This window comes from Oratosquilla oratoria, chromosome 13 (genome assembly GCF_046742065.1).
Source record: "Oratosquilla oratoria isolate Oo_2021 chromosome 13, ASM4674206v1, whole genome shotgun sequence".
NCBI lineage: Eukaryota > Metazoa > Arthropoda > Malacostraca > Stomatopoda > Squillidae > Oratosquilla > Oratosquilla oratoria.
In genome coordinates, this window is record NC_134789.1 from 15,258,569 (window position 1) to 15,273,086 (window position 14,518).

The window sequence follows — 14,518 nt, forward strand, 5'->3', positions numbered from 1 at the left end:
TATTTTACCCATTTACTTTTGATAATTCTTTCACAAATTTTTGCTATTGTACTTGTTAGAGAGATTGGTCTAAAGTTGGTAGGGTCTTCTTTATTACCTCCTTTATACATAGGTACTATATTTGCCTTTTTCCAATCTTCTGGAACTTTTCCTTCTTTCAAGGAACTATTTATTATGCTATGTATTTTGTCTGCCAGTTCATTTCTGCATTCTTTCAAAATCCAGTTTGCTATTTCATCCGGTCCATGCGATTTTCTAACATCAAGATTACTCAAGTGTTTCAATATTTCATTCTTTGTTACTTCTATTTCTTTCATAGGGGGGACTTTCTCTTTCCATTCGATCTCTTCCGGTTGTATATTCTCCCTTGTGAACACTGATTTAAAATGCTTGTTCATAATTTCTGTCATTTCTATTTCCTCTGTGTATTCAACTCCTCCTTGTCTTAATTTCTCCAAATCTTGTTTGTTTTTCAGTTTGCTGTTTACAAATCTGTAGAATAGTTTTGGTTGATCTTTACACTTTTCTATGACATCTTTTTCATATTTTCTCTTTTCCTCTCTGCACGTTTGTACATATTCATTTCTATAACAAGTATATATTTTCCATTTTTCAGGTCTTTGGTATTTCTTCCATTTGGTCCAAGCTTTGTCTCTTTTGTCTTTTAACACTCTACAACTTTTGTTGCACCAGCACTTTACATATTCTTTTTCTTGGGACATACTTTTCCACTCCTTTTTTTATACATTTTTGTCAAAATATTCCATTTCTCTTCTACTGTTGTATCTTCTTTGTGTATTCTTTCCCAGTTTTCATTTTGAAAGAATTCTCTTATTTTATAAAAAAAAAAAATCATTTTTATACATCAATCTTCCTTTTCATGTATTTTTTCACATTTTTTCACATTTTTTCACATTTTTCACATTTTTCATATTTTTTCATGTATTTTTTCACATTTAGTTCTAGTTCTATCAATATGTGGTCACTTTTACTTATTGGTGCCTGGTATTCTATCTTTTCCACTATTTCAGGTTCTGATGTGATTATTAGTTCTAGTCTACTTTTGACAATTCTTTCACAAATTTTTGCTATTGTACTTGTTAGAGAGGCTCGTTTATAGTTGGTAGGGTCTTCTTTATTTCCCCCTTTATGTATAGGTACTATATTTGCTTTTTTTCCAATCTTCTGGAACTTTTCCTTCTTTCAAGGAACTGTTTATTTTGTCTGCCAGTTCATTTCTGCATTCTTTCAAAATCCAGTTTGCTATTTCATCTGGTCCATGCGATTTTCTGACATCAAGATTACTCAAGTGTTTCAATATTTCATTCTTTGTTACTTCTGTTTCTTTCATAGGGGGGACTTTCTCTTTCCATTCGATCTCTTCCGGTTGTATGTTCTCCCTTGTAAACACTGATTTAAAATGCTTGTTCATAATTTCCGCCATTTCAATTTCCTCTGTGTATTCAACTCCTCCTTGTCTTAATTTCTCCAAATCTTGTTTGTTTTTCAGTTTGTTGTTTACAAATTTGTAGAATAGTTTTGGTTGATCTTTACACTTTTCTATGACATCTTTTTCATATTTTCTCTTTTCCTCTCTGCACGTTTGTACATATTCATTTCTATAACAAGTATATATTTTCCATTTTTCAAGCCTTTTTATTTTTTCCATCTGGTCCAAGCTTTGTCTCTTTTGTCTTTTAACTCCCTACAACTTTTATCGTACCAGCATTTTACATATTCTTTTTCTTGTTTTTGTCTTGGGACATACTTTTCCACTCCTTTTTTTATACATTTTTGTCAAAATATTCTATTTCTCTTCCACTGTTGTTTCTTCTTTGTATATTCCTTCCCAGTTTTCATTTTGAAAGAATTCTCTTATTTTATCAAAATTTGTTTTTTCATACATCATTCTTCCTTTTCTATATTGTTCATTTCTTTTCATGTATTTTTTCTCATTAGTTCTAGTTCTATCAATATTTGGTTACTTTTACTTATTGGTGCCTGGTATTCTATCTTTTCCACTATTTCAGGTTCTGATGTGATTATTAGGTCTAGTCTCGATGGCTCTTCCTCATTTCTATACCTAGTGTTCTCTTGGATCCATTGTGTCATTGTGTGGTCAATAATCATCTCAAGTAGAACATTTCCCCATGAGTCTTCTCCACCCTTTACGGTCATCTCTTCCTAGCAGATTTCTTTGCAATTAAAGTCGCCCATCATAACTATTCTTCCTCCATCTTCCATTATCTTGTTTAGTGTTATTCTTGTGTCTTCTAACATACTTTTATGTTCACTCTCTTCCCACGAGGCTGTTTTTGGGGGCACGTAGTTTATTACAAACTTTCTGCTCTTCTTATCTCTGTCTTCTATTTCTATCATAATCATCTCTACTCTGTTCTTTCCATATGTGACACTCTTCACGTTTATATCCTTCTTAGTCAGGAACATAACTCCACCCCCTTGTTTTAACTCTCTGTTTCTAATCCAATAATTATATGCATTGTGTCCTATGCTGTTGGGTGGTAGTGTACCTTTTAATTTTGTCTCTACAATTCCCATTATGTCCGGATCTTTTTCCTTCAGATACTCGTTCAGTTCATTTAGTCCTGTTATTTATCCATCTATATTTGTGTAGGATACTCTTAACTTTCTGTTATTTCCATTGTATTCTCTGTTTCTTTTTTGTTTCTCTCTGTTATGGTCCATTTCTTCAATTTCATGTTTACTACTCTCCAGTAGAATTCTTGTGTTTCTGACTCCGTTTTGGTCTCGTTTTTTTATTTAGCTTCTTTCCTTTTAATTTTTTCTTCCTCTCTTTCCTCTTTATTCATTTCTCTTTTTATCCATACCTTTTTATATTGTTCACTTTCTGCTAACTTTCCTGTTTTTGCTAAGATATTCTCTGCTGTTGTTTGTGATCTGAATTTAATCTTAACTGGTCTGGTCATATCTGTACTATACTTTACGAGTCTAAACTTCTCTTCAATTTGTTTCATTATGTCTGGTTCATCTTCTTGAACTAATTCTAGTAATCTACTTACTTTTTCATTTTCCTCCTTGATTCTTGTGGTTCTATCTGGGTTATGTTTCTCTTCCATTCCTAATATAATTATACATTTCTTTTTATCTGCTAAGTCTCTTACAATATTCTCCTGTTTCATCACTTTGATAACTGAGTCTTCAGTTTGTTCTTTCATTTGCTGTTTAATTATATCAGTAAATGCAACTTTACTGTTTTCCTGTATCTTCCTCCACCCCTGTGCCTCTTTTGCTATTGTTTCTTTATTGTTTTTATTGATCTTTTTAATTCTTCATTCTCCTCTTTTACTTCTCTTGACTGTCTTTTTAGTTCTTCTATTTCATCAGTTAAGTTCTTGTTCGCCTTCTCTAGGTCTTCCAATCTTTCAACTTTTTCAGCAATTTTTGACATTTTACCGAACCTAACCTCCCAATGTTCGGTCATTTGTTCAAGTTTTTCCTCCAGTTTTGCCAGTCGGGGGAGGTTTGCATCCGCCGCCCCCTCATTAAATCCTTGGAAATTATTATCCTCACCTTCCATTGAACTGCTTTTATCTATGTTTCTACTCTTTACATTTTTGTTAGTCCCATCATCAAAAATCAAATCATCGGTTCGGCGTTTGTTTACAAGCCGTCTGGCCTCTTGAACCAAGTCCTCCCCTTCCTCATTTCCTTCCATTTCCCTCAGTAATCCCTCCCCTTCTCCTTTTTCCTCACTTTCCCACTACACCACGAGCAATCCCCCCCTGTAAATACAATAGGTACTTCCTTTCCGTTGAGATCCACGAAAATTTCACTCTTTCTTCAGAACGTCAATCCTCGCCGACCATCTAACGTACGCGCGCGCGTGTGTATTTACCTAGTTGTATTTTGCGGGAAGGGGAGCTATGCTCGTGCGGTCCCGTCTTCATATCTCATTTTATCTAAACTATTTTTAAATTCATGTATTGTTTTTGCACACACCACTTTCTCCTCTAACTTGTTCCAACTGTCTATGACTCTGTGATGAAAGCTGTTCTTTTTCAAATCTCTTCTATAGCTGTCTTTTTTTATTTTCTTTCCGTGTCCTCTAGTATTTCTGTCATCCCATTTTATCAGATTCTCTCTGTCAGTAATTTCTATGCCTTTCATGATTCTGTAAATAGCTATCAAATCTCCTCTCTCTCTTCTTTGCTCTAGTGTCTGTAGTTGAAGTTTTTCTAGTCTCTCTTCATATGATAGTTTTGAGAGTGTTGGTGCCAGTTTTGTAATTGCTCTTTGTATTCTTTCAAGTTTTTTTTATACATTTTTTTGTACTTGGTGACCACATCGTTGCTGCATATTCCAATCTTGGTCTTATCAGGGTGATTAGGATTTTCTTCACCATTTCTTCATCCAGGTATGTAAATGCAACTTTGATTGTTCTTATTAGATTATAAGTTTCTCCAAAAATCTTATTTATATGTTTCTCAGGTGACATATTATTCATAACAATGACTCCCAGGTCCTTCTCATTTTCTACTTTTTTTATTCCTTCTCCCAATTTATATGCTCCTGTTATTCTGTTTTTGCTTTTTCCAAATTCCATTATACTACACTTTTTTGTATTGAACTCCATCTCCCACTTCCTACTCCATTCTTGTACTTTATTTAGATCTCTCTGTAGTGATTCACAATCTTCTTCAGTTTTCACTCTTTTCAGTAGTTTTGCATCATCTGCAAAGAAGCTCATATAGCTTTCAATTCCTTCATCCATATCATTAATATATATAGCAAACATTATTGGGGCCAGAACTGTTCCCTGCGGAACACCGCTTATTACTTCATTCCATTTTGAGTGCTGGTTTCTTATCACTACTCTCATTTTTCTTTCTTGCAAAAAGTCATCCATCCAATTTAGTAGTTTGCCCTGTATTCCTCCTTCAGTTTCTAATTTCTTAAGCAACTTCTTATGTGGTACTTTGTCAAAAGCTTTCTTTAGATCTAAAAATGCACAGTCCGCCCATCCATCTCTTTCTTGTATTATATCTATTAGCCTTGAATAGAAACATATTAAATTGGTGACGCATGATCGTCCTTGTCTGAATCCAAATTGCCTTGGATTTAACACTTTGTTTTTTTCTAAATATTTTACCCATCTACTTTTGATAATTCTTTCACAAATTTTTGCTATTGTACTTGTTTGAGAGACTGGTCTATAGTTGGTAGGTTCTTCTTTATTTCCTCCTTTATATATAGGTACTATATTTGCTTTTTTCCAATCTTCTGGAACTTTTCCTTCTTTCAAGGAACTATTTAGTATGCTATGTATTTTGTCTGCCAGTTCATTCCTGCATTCTTTCAGTATCCAGTTTGCTATTTCATCTGGTCCATGCGATTTTCTGACATCAAGATTACTCAAGTGTGTTAATATTTCATTCTTTGTTACTTCTATTTCTTCCATAGAGGGGACTTTCTCTTTCCATTCGTTCTCTTCAGGTTGTATGTTCTCCCTTGTAAACACTGATTTAAAATGTTTATTCATAATTTCCGCCATTTCCATTTCCTCTGTGTATTCAACTCCCTCCTGTCTTAATTTCTCCAAGTCTTGTTTGTTTTTCAGTTTATTGTTTACAAATCTGTAGAATATTTTTGGTTGATCTTTACACTTTTCTATGATATCTTTTTCATATTTTCTCTTTTCCTCTCTGCACATTTGTACATATTCATTTCTATAACCGGTATATATTTTCAATTTTTCAGGTCTTCTGTCTTTTTTCCATCTGGTCCAGGCTTTGTCTCTTTTGTCTTTTAACTCCCTACAGCTTTTTTTGTACCAGCATTTTACATATTCTTTTTCTTGTTTTTGTCTTGGGACACACTTTTCCACTCCTTTTTTGTAATTTTTTGTCAAAATATTCCATTTCTCTTCTACTGTTGTTTCTTCTTTGTATATTTCTTCCCAGTTTTCCTTTTGAGAGAATTCTCTTATTTTATCAAAGTTTGTTTTTTCATACATTATTCTTCCTTTTCTATATTGTTCATTTCTTTTCATATATTTTTCTTCATTAAGTTCCAGTTCAATCAATATGTGGTCACTTTTACTTATTGGTGTTTTATATTAAATTTTGTCCACTATTCTAGGTTCGGATGTAATTACTAGGCCTAGTCTCGATGGCTATTCTTCATTTCTATACCTAGTGTTCTCCTGTATCCATTGTGTCATTGTATGGTCAGTAACCATCTCAAGTAGAGCGTTTCCCCATGAGCCGTCTCCACCCTTTACTGTCATTTCTTCCCAGCAGATTTCTTTGCAATTAAAGTCGCCCATCATAACTATTTTTCCTCCCTCTTCCATTATCTTGTTTAATGTTATCTTTGTGTCCTCTAACATACTTTTATGTTCACTCTCTTCCCATCAGGCTGTTTTTGGAGGCACATAATTTATCACAAACTTTCTGCTCTTCTTATCTCTGTCTTCTACTTCCATCATTATCATCTCTACTGTATTCTTTCCATATGTGACACACTTCACGTTTATATCCTTCTTAGTCAGGAACATAACTCCACCCCCTTCCTTTTTCACTCTGTTTCTAATCCAATAATTATATGCATCATGTCCTACACTGTTGGGTGGTAGTGGACCTTTTAATTTTGTTTCTACAATTCCCATTATGTCTGGTTCCTTTTCTTTCAAATAATCATTCAGCTCATTCAATCCTGTAATTAATCTATCTATATTTGTGTAAGACACTCTTAGTTTTCTGCCACTTCCATTGTGTTCTCTGTTTCCCTTTTGTTTTTCTCTTGTATGTCGACTTTCTTTAGTTTCATATTCACTACTCTCCAATAGAATCTCTCTTTTTCTGACTCCGTTCTTATCTCGTTTTTTTTTTTCCTTTGCTTCAAATCTTTTCTGTTTTTCTTCCTCTCTTTCCTCTTTATTCATTTCCCTTTTTATCCATACCTTTTTATATTGTTCACTTGTTGCTAGTTTCCCTGTTTTGGATAAGATATTCTCAGCCGTAGTTTGTGACCTGAATTTAATCTTTATTGGTCTGGTCTTGTCTGTACTATATTTCCCGAGCCTGAATTTCTCTTCGATTTGTTTCATTATTTCTGGTTCATCTTCCTGAACTAATTCTAGTAAATTTCTTACTTTTTCATTTTCCTCTTTGATTCATGTGGTTCTATCTGGGTTATGTTTCTCTTCCATTCCTAATATAATTATACATTTCTTTTTGTCTGCTAAGTCTCTTACTATATTCTCCTTCTGTCTCATCACTTTAATAACTGAGTTTTCAGTTTGTTCATTCATTTGCTGTCTGATTATGTCAGTGAATGCAACTTTGCTATTTTCTTGAATTTTTTCCAACCCTCCTTGTTCTCCTTATTATTCTCCTTTAAGACTTTATTCTCATCTTTTACTTCTTTTAACTGTTTTTTTAATTCTTCAATTTCCGTAGTTAAGTTTTTGTTTGCCTTCTCTAGTTCTTCCAATTTTTCAACTCTCCGTATAATGTTGTTAACATGACCGAACCTACGCTCCAAGTCCTCGATCACCTTATCGACCTTCTCTTCTAGTCTTGTCAGTCGGGGGTGGGGGGGGGGGTTGTGTGTCCCCCCCCACCCTCTTTAAATCCCTGGAAAATATTCTCATCACTTTCTACTGTATTGCTCTTATCTATACTTCTAATCTTTACATTTTTATTAGACATTTCATCGCCTGTCTGCCTGGGCCAAGTCTACTCCTTCCTCATTTCCTTCCATTTCCCTCAGTAATCCCTCCCCTTCTCCTCTTTCCCTACTTTCCTACTACCCCACGAGCAATTTCCCCCCACCCTGTAAATACAATAGGCACTTCTCTTTGCGTTGGGATCCACAAAACTTCAATTTTCTTCAGAACGTCTTCTAAGCCGTCCATTCGTTGAAGTGTGTGTGTGTGTGTGTGTGTGTGTGTGTGTGTGTGTGTGTGTGTGTGTGTGTGTGTGTGTGTGTGTGTGTGTGTGTGTGTGTGTGTGTGTATTTACCTAGTTTTAACCTAGTTGCATTTTACGGGAAGGGGAGCTATGCTCGTGTTGTCCCGTCTTCATATCTCATTTTATCTAAACTATTTTTAATTTTATGTATTGTTTTTGCATACACCACTTTCTCATCTAACTTGTTCCAACTGTCTATTACTCTGTGAGGAAAGCTGTTCTTTTTCACATCTCTTCTATAGCTGTCTTATTTATTTTCTTTCAGTGTCCTCTTGTATTTCTATCATCCCATTTTATCAGATTCTCTCTATCAATAATTTCTATGCCTTTCATGATTCTGTAAATAGCTATCAAATCTCCTCTCTTTCTTCTTTGCTCTAGTGTCTGTAGTTCAAGTTTTGCTATATGATAGTCTTAAGAGTGTTGGTGCCAATTTTGTAATTGCTCTTTGTATTCTTTCAATTTTTTTATACATTTTTTTTGTACTTGGTGACCATATCGTTGCTGCATATTCTAGTCTTGGTCTTATCAGAGTGATTAGAATTTTCTTCACCATTTCTTCATCCAGGTATGTAAATGCCACTTTGATTGTTCTTATTAAGTTATAAGTTTCTCCAAAAATCTTATTTATATGTTTCTCAGGTGACATATTATTCATAACAATGACTCCCAGGTTCTTCTCATTTTCAACTATTTTTATTCCTTCTTCTCCCAATTTATATGATCCTATTATTCTGTCTTTGCTTTTTCCAAATTCCATTATACTACACTTTTTTGTATTGAACTCCATCTCCCACTTCCTACTCCATTCCCATACATTATTTAGATCACTCTGTAGTGACTCACAATCTTCTTCAGTGTTCACTTTTTTAACAGTTTTGCATCATCTGCAAAGAAGCTCATATAACTTTCAATTCCGTCATCCATATTATTCATATATATAGCAAACATTATTGGGGCCAAAACTGTTCCTTGTGGAACACCGCTTATTACTTCATTCCATTTTGAGTGTTTGTCTCTTATCACTACTCTCATTTTTCTTTCTTGCAAAAAGTTTTCCATCCATTTAAGCAGTTTGCCCTGTATTCCTCCTTCAGTTTCTAATTTCTTAAGCAACTTCATATGTGGTACTTTGTCAAAGGCTTTTTTTAGGTCTAGAAATGCACAATCAGCCCATCCATCTCTTTCTTGTATTATATCTATTAGCCTTGAATAGAAACATATTAAATTGGTGACGCATGATCGTCCTTGTCTGAATCCAAATTGCCTTGGATTTAACACTGTTTTTTTCTAATATTTTACCCATCTACTTTTGATAATTCTTTTAAATATTTTTGCTATTGTACTTGTTTGAGAGACTGGTCTGTAGTTGGTAGGTTGTTCTTTATTTCCTCCTTTATATATAGGTACTATATTTGCTTTTTCCAATCTTCTGGAACTTTTCCTTCTTTCAAGGAACTGTTTATTATGCTATGTATTTTGTCTGCCAGTTCTTTCAAAATCCAGTTTGCTATTTCATCTGGTCCATGCGATTTTCTGACATCAAGATTACTCAAGCATTTCAATATTTCATTCTTTGTTACTTCTATTTCTTTCATAGGGGGGACTTTCTCTTTCCATTCGATCTCTTCAGGTTGTATGTTCTCCCTTGTAAACACTGATTTGAAATGCTTGTTCATAATTTCCGCAATTTCAATTTCCTCTGTGTATTCAACTCCTCCTTGTCTTAATTTCTCCAAATCTTGTTTGTTTTTCAGTTTGCTGTTTACAAATCTGTGGAATAGTTTTGGTTGATATTTACATTTTTCTATGACATCTTTTTCATATTTTCTCTTTTCCTCTCTGCACGCTTGTACATATTCATTTCTATAACAAGTATATATTTCCCATTTTTCAGGTCTTCTGTCTTTTTTCAATTTGGTCCAAGCTTTGTCTCTTTTGTCTTTTAACTCCCTACAACTTTTGTTGTACCAGCACTTTACTTTTTTTTTTTTTTTTTTTTTTTTTTTTTTTGTCTTGGGACATACTTTTCCACTCCTTTTTTTATAATTTTTTGTCAAAATATTCCATTTCTCTTCCACTGTTGTTTCTTCTTTGTATATTCCTTCCCAGTTTTCTTTTTGAAAGAATTCTCTTATTTTATCAAAGTTTGTTTTTTCATACATCATTCTTCCTTTTCTATATTATTCATTTCTTTTCATGTATTTTTCTTCATTTAGTTCTAGTTCAATCAGTATATAGTCACTTTTACTTATTGGTGTTTTATATTCAATCTTTTCTACTATTCTAGGTTCAGATGTGATTATTAGGTCTAGTCTCGATGGTTCTTCCTCATTTCTATACCTAGTGTTCTCCTGTATCCACTGCGTCATTGTATGGTCAATAATCATCTCAAGTAGAACATTTCCCCATGAGCCGTCTCCACCCTTTACTGTCATCTCTTCCCAGCAGACTTCTTTGCAATTAAAGTCGCCCATCATAACTATTCTTCCTGCATCTTCCATTATCTTATTTAATGTTATCTTTGTATCCTCTAACATACTTATATGTTCACTCTCTTCCCACGAGGCTGTTTTTGGAGGCACATAATTTATCACAAACTTTCTGTTCTTCTTATCTCTGTCTTCCACTTCGATCATAATCATCTCTACTATATTCTTTCCTTATGTGACACACCTCACGTTTATATCCTTCTTAGTCAGGAACATGACTCCACCCCCTTGCTTTGTCTCTCTGTTTCTAATCCAATAATTATATGCGTCATGTCCTACACTGTTGGGTGGTAGTGGACCTTTTAATTTTGTTTCTACAATTCCCATTACGTCCGGTTCTTTTTCTTTCAAATAATCATTCAGCTCATTCAATCCTGTAATTAATTCATCTATGTTTGTGTAAGACACTCTTAGTTTTCTGCCACTTCCATTGTATTCTCTGTTTCCCTTTTGTTTTTCTCTTGTATTTCGAATTTCCACTAGAATTTCTCTTTTTCTGACTTTGTTCTGTTCTCGTTTTTCCCCCTCTCTTTCCTGTTTATTCATTTCCCTTTTTAGCCATACCTTTTTATATTGTTCACTTGCTGCTAGTTTCCCTGTTTTTGATAAGATATTCTCTGCCGTCGTTTGTGACCTGAATTTAATCTTAATTGGTCTGGTCTTATCTGTACTATACTTGGTTCTATCTGGGTTGTGTTTCTCTTCCATTCCTAATGTAATTATACATTTCTTTTTATCTGCTAAGTCTCTTACTATATTCTCCTTTTGTCTCATCACTTTAATAACTGAGTCTTCAGTTTATTCTTTCATTTGCTGTTTAATTATGTCAGTAAATCCAACTTTACTGTTTTCTTGGATTGTCTTCCAACCCTTAGCTTCTTTAGCTATGGTCACTTTCTTTTCTTTGTTATTCCTCTTTAATTCTTCATTCTCCTCTTTTACTTCTTTTAACTGTCTTTTTAGTTCTTCTATTTCATTAGTTAAGTTTTTGTTCGCCTTCTCTAGTTCTTCCAATCTTTCAACCCTTTGCGCAATTTCTAACATTCTACCGAACTTACTCTCCCAATGTTCGGTCATTTGTTCAAGTTTTTGTTCTAGTCTTGCCAGTCACAGGAGGTTGGTATCCGCCCCCCCCCTCATTAAATCCATGGAAATTATTATCCTCACCTTCTATTGTGCTGCTCTTATCTATGTTTCTAATCTTTACATTTTTGTTAGACCCTTCATCGTCACTAAATTGATCCGGTCCGCGTTTGTTTATATGGCGTCTGCCTGCCTGGACCAAGTCCTCTCCTTCCTCATTTCCTTCTATTTCCCTCATTAATCCCTCCCCGTCTCCTTTTTCCTCACTTTCCCACTACACCACGAGCAATCCCCTTCCCTGCAAATACAATAGGTACTTCCTTTGCGTTGAGATCCACGAAAATTTCACTTTTTCTTCAGGACGTCAATCCTCGCCGTCTGTCCGACGTAAGTGTGTGTGTGTGTGTGTGTGTGTGTGTGTGTGTGTGTGTGTGTGTGTGTGTGTGTGTGTGTGTGTGTGTGTGTGTGTGTATTTACCTACTTGCATTTACCTAGTTGTATTTTACGGGAAGGGGAGCTATGCTCGTGCGGTCCCGTCTTCATATCTCATTTTATCTAAACTATTTTTAAATTCATGTATTGTTTTTGCACACACCACTTTCTCATCTAACTTGTTCCAACTGTCTATTACTCTGTGATGAAAGCTGTTCTTTTTCAGATCTCTTCTATAGCTGTCTTTTTTTTTTTTTTCTTTCCGTGTCCTCTTGTATTTCTATCATCCCATTTTATCAGATTCTCTCTATCACTAATTTCTATGCCTTTCATGATTCTGTAAATAGCTATCAAATCTCCTCTCTCTCTTCTTTGCTCTAGTGTCTGTAGTTCAAGTTTTGCTAGTCCCTCTTCATATGATAGTTTTGAGAGTGTTGGTGCAAATTTTGTAATTGCTCTTTGTATTCTTTCAAGTTTTTTTTTTTTTATAATTTTTTTTGTACTTGGTGACCATATCGTTGCTGCATATTCCAATCTTGGTCTTATCAGGGTGATTAGAATTTTCTTCGCCATTTCTTCATCCAGGTATGTAAATGCAACTTTGATTGTTTCTCCAAAAATCTTATTTATATGTTTCTCAGGTGACATATTATTCATAACAATGACTCCCAGGTTCTTCTCATTTTCAACTTTTTGTATTCCTTCTTCTCCCAATTTATATGATCCTGTTATTCTGTCTTTGCTTTTTCCAAATTCCATTATACTACACTTTTTTGTATTGAACTCCATCTCCCACTTCCTACTCCATTCCTGTACTTTATTCAGATCACTCTGTAGTGATTCACAATCTTCTTCCGTGTTCACTCTTTTCAGTAGTTTTGCATCATCTGCAAAGAAGCTCATATAGCTTTCAATTCCTTCATCCATATCATTAATGTATAGCAAACATTATTGGGGCCAGAACTGTTCCTTGCGGAACACCGCTTATTACTTCATCCCATTTTGAGTGTTTGTCTCTTATCACTACTCTCATTTTTCTTTCTTGCAAAAAATCTTCCATCCAATTAAGCAGTTTGCCCTGAATTCCTCCTTCAGTTTCTAATTTCTTAAGCAACTTCTTATGTGGTACTTTGTCAAAGGCTTTTTTTAGGTCTAGAAATGCACAATCAGCCCATCCATCTCTTTCTTGTATTATATCTATTAGCCTTGAATAGAAACATATTAAATTGGTGACGCATGATCGTCCTTGTCTGAATCCAAATTGCCTTGGATTTAACACTTTTTTTTTTCTAAATATTTCATCCATCTACTTTTGACAATTCTTTCACAAATTTTTGCTATTGTACTTGTTAGAGAGACTGGTCTATAGTAGGTAGGATCTTCTTCATTTCCTCCTTTATGTATAGGTACTATATTTGCTTTTTTCCAGTCTTCTGGAACTTTTCCTTCTTTCAAGGAACTATTTATTATGCTATGTATTTTGTCTGCCAGTTCATTCCTGCATTCTTTCAAAATCCAGTTCGCTATTTCATCTGGTCCATGCGATTTTCTGACATCAAGATTACTCAAGTGTTTCAATATTTCATTCTTTGTTACTTCTATTTCTTTCATGGGAGGGACTTTCTCTTTCCATTCGTTCTCTTCAGGTTGTATGTTCTCCCTTGTAAACACTGATTTAAAATGTTTGTTCATAAATTCCGCCATTTCAATTTCCTCTGTGTATTCAACTCCTCCTTGTCTTAATTTCTCCAAGTCTTGTTTGTTTTTCAATTTGTTGTTTACAAATCTGTAGAATAGTTTTGGTTGATCTTTACACTTTTCTATGACATCTTTTTCATATTTTCTCTTTTCCTCTCTGCACGTTTGTACATATTCATTTCTATAACAAGTATATATTTTCCATTTTTCAGGCCTTCTGTCTTTTTTCCATCTGGTCCAAGCTTTGTCTCTTTTGTCTTTTAACTCCCTACAACTTTTATTGTAAATTTTACCAGCATTTTACATATTCTTTTTCTTGTTTTTGTCTTGGTACATACTTTTCCACTCCTATTTTGTAAATTTTTGTCAAAATATTCCATTTCTCTTCCACTGTTGTTTCTTCTTTGTATATTTCTTCCCAATTTTCTTTTTGAAAGAATTCTCTTATTTTATCAAAGTTTGTGTTTTCATACATCATTCTTCCTTTTCTGTATTGTTAATTTCTTTTCATGTATTTTTCTTCATTTAGTTCCAGTTCAATCAATATGTGGTCACTTTTACTTATTGGTGTTTTATATTCAATCCTTTCCACTATTCTAGGTTCAGATGTAATTATTAGGTCTAGTCTCGATGGTTCTTCCTCATTTCTATACCTAGTGTTCTCCTGTATCCACTGTGTCATTGTATTGTCAGTAATCATCTCAAATAGAGCGTTTCCCCATGAGCCGTCTCCACCCTTTGCTGTCATCTCTTCCCAGCAGATTTCTTTGCAATTAAAGTCGCCCATCAGAACTATTCTTCCTCCATCTTCCATTATCTTATTTAATGTTATCTTTGTGTCCTCTAACATACTTTTAT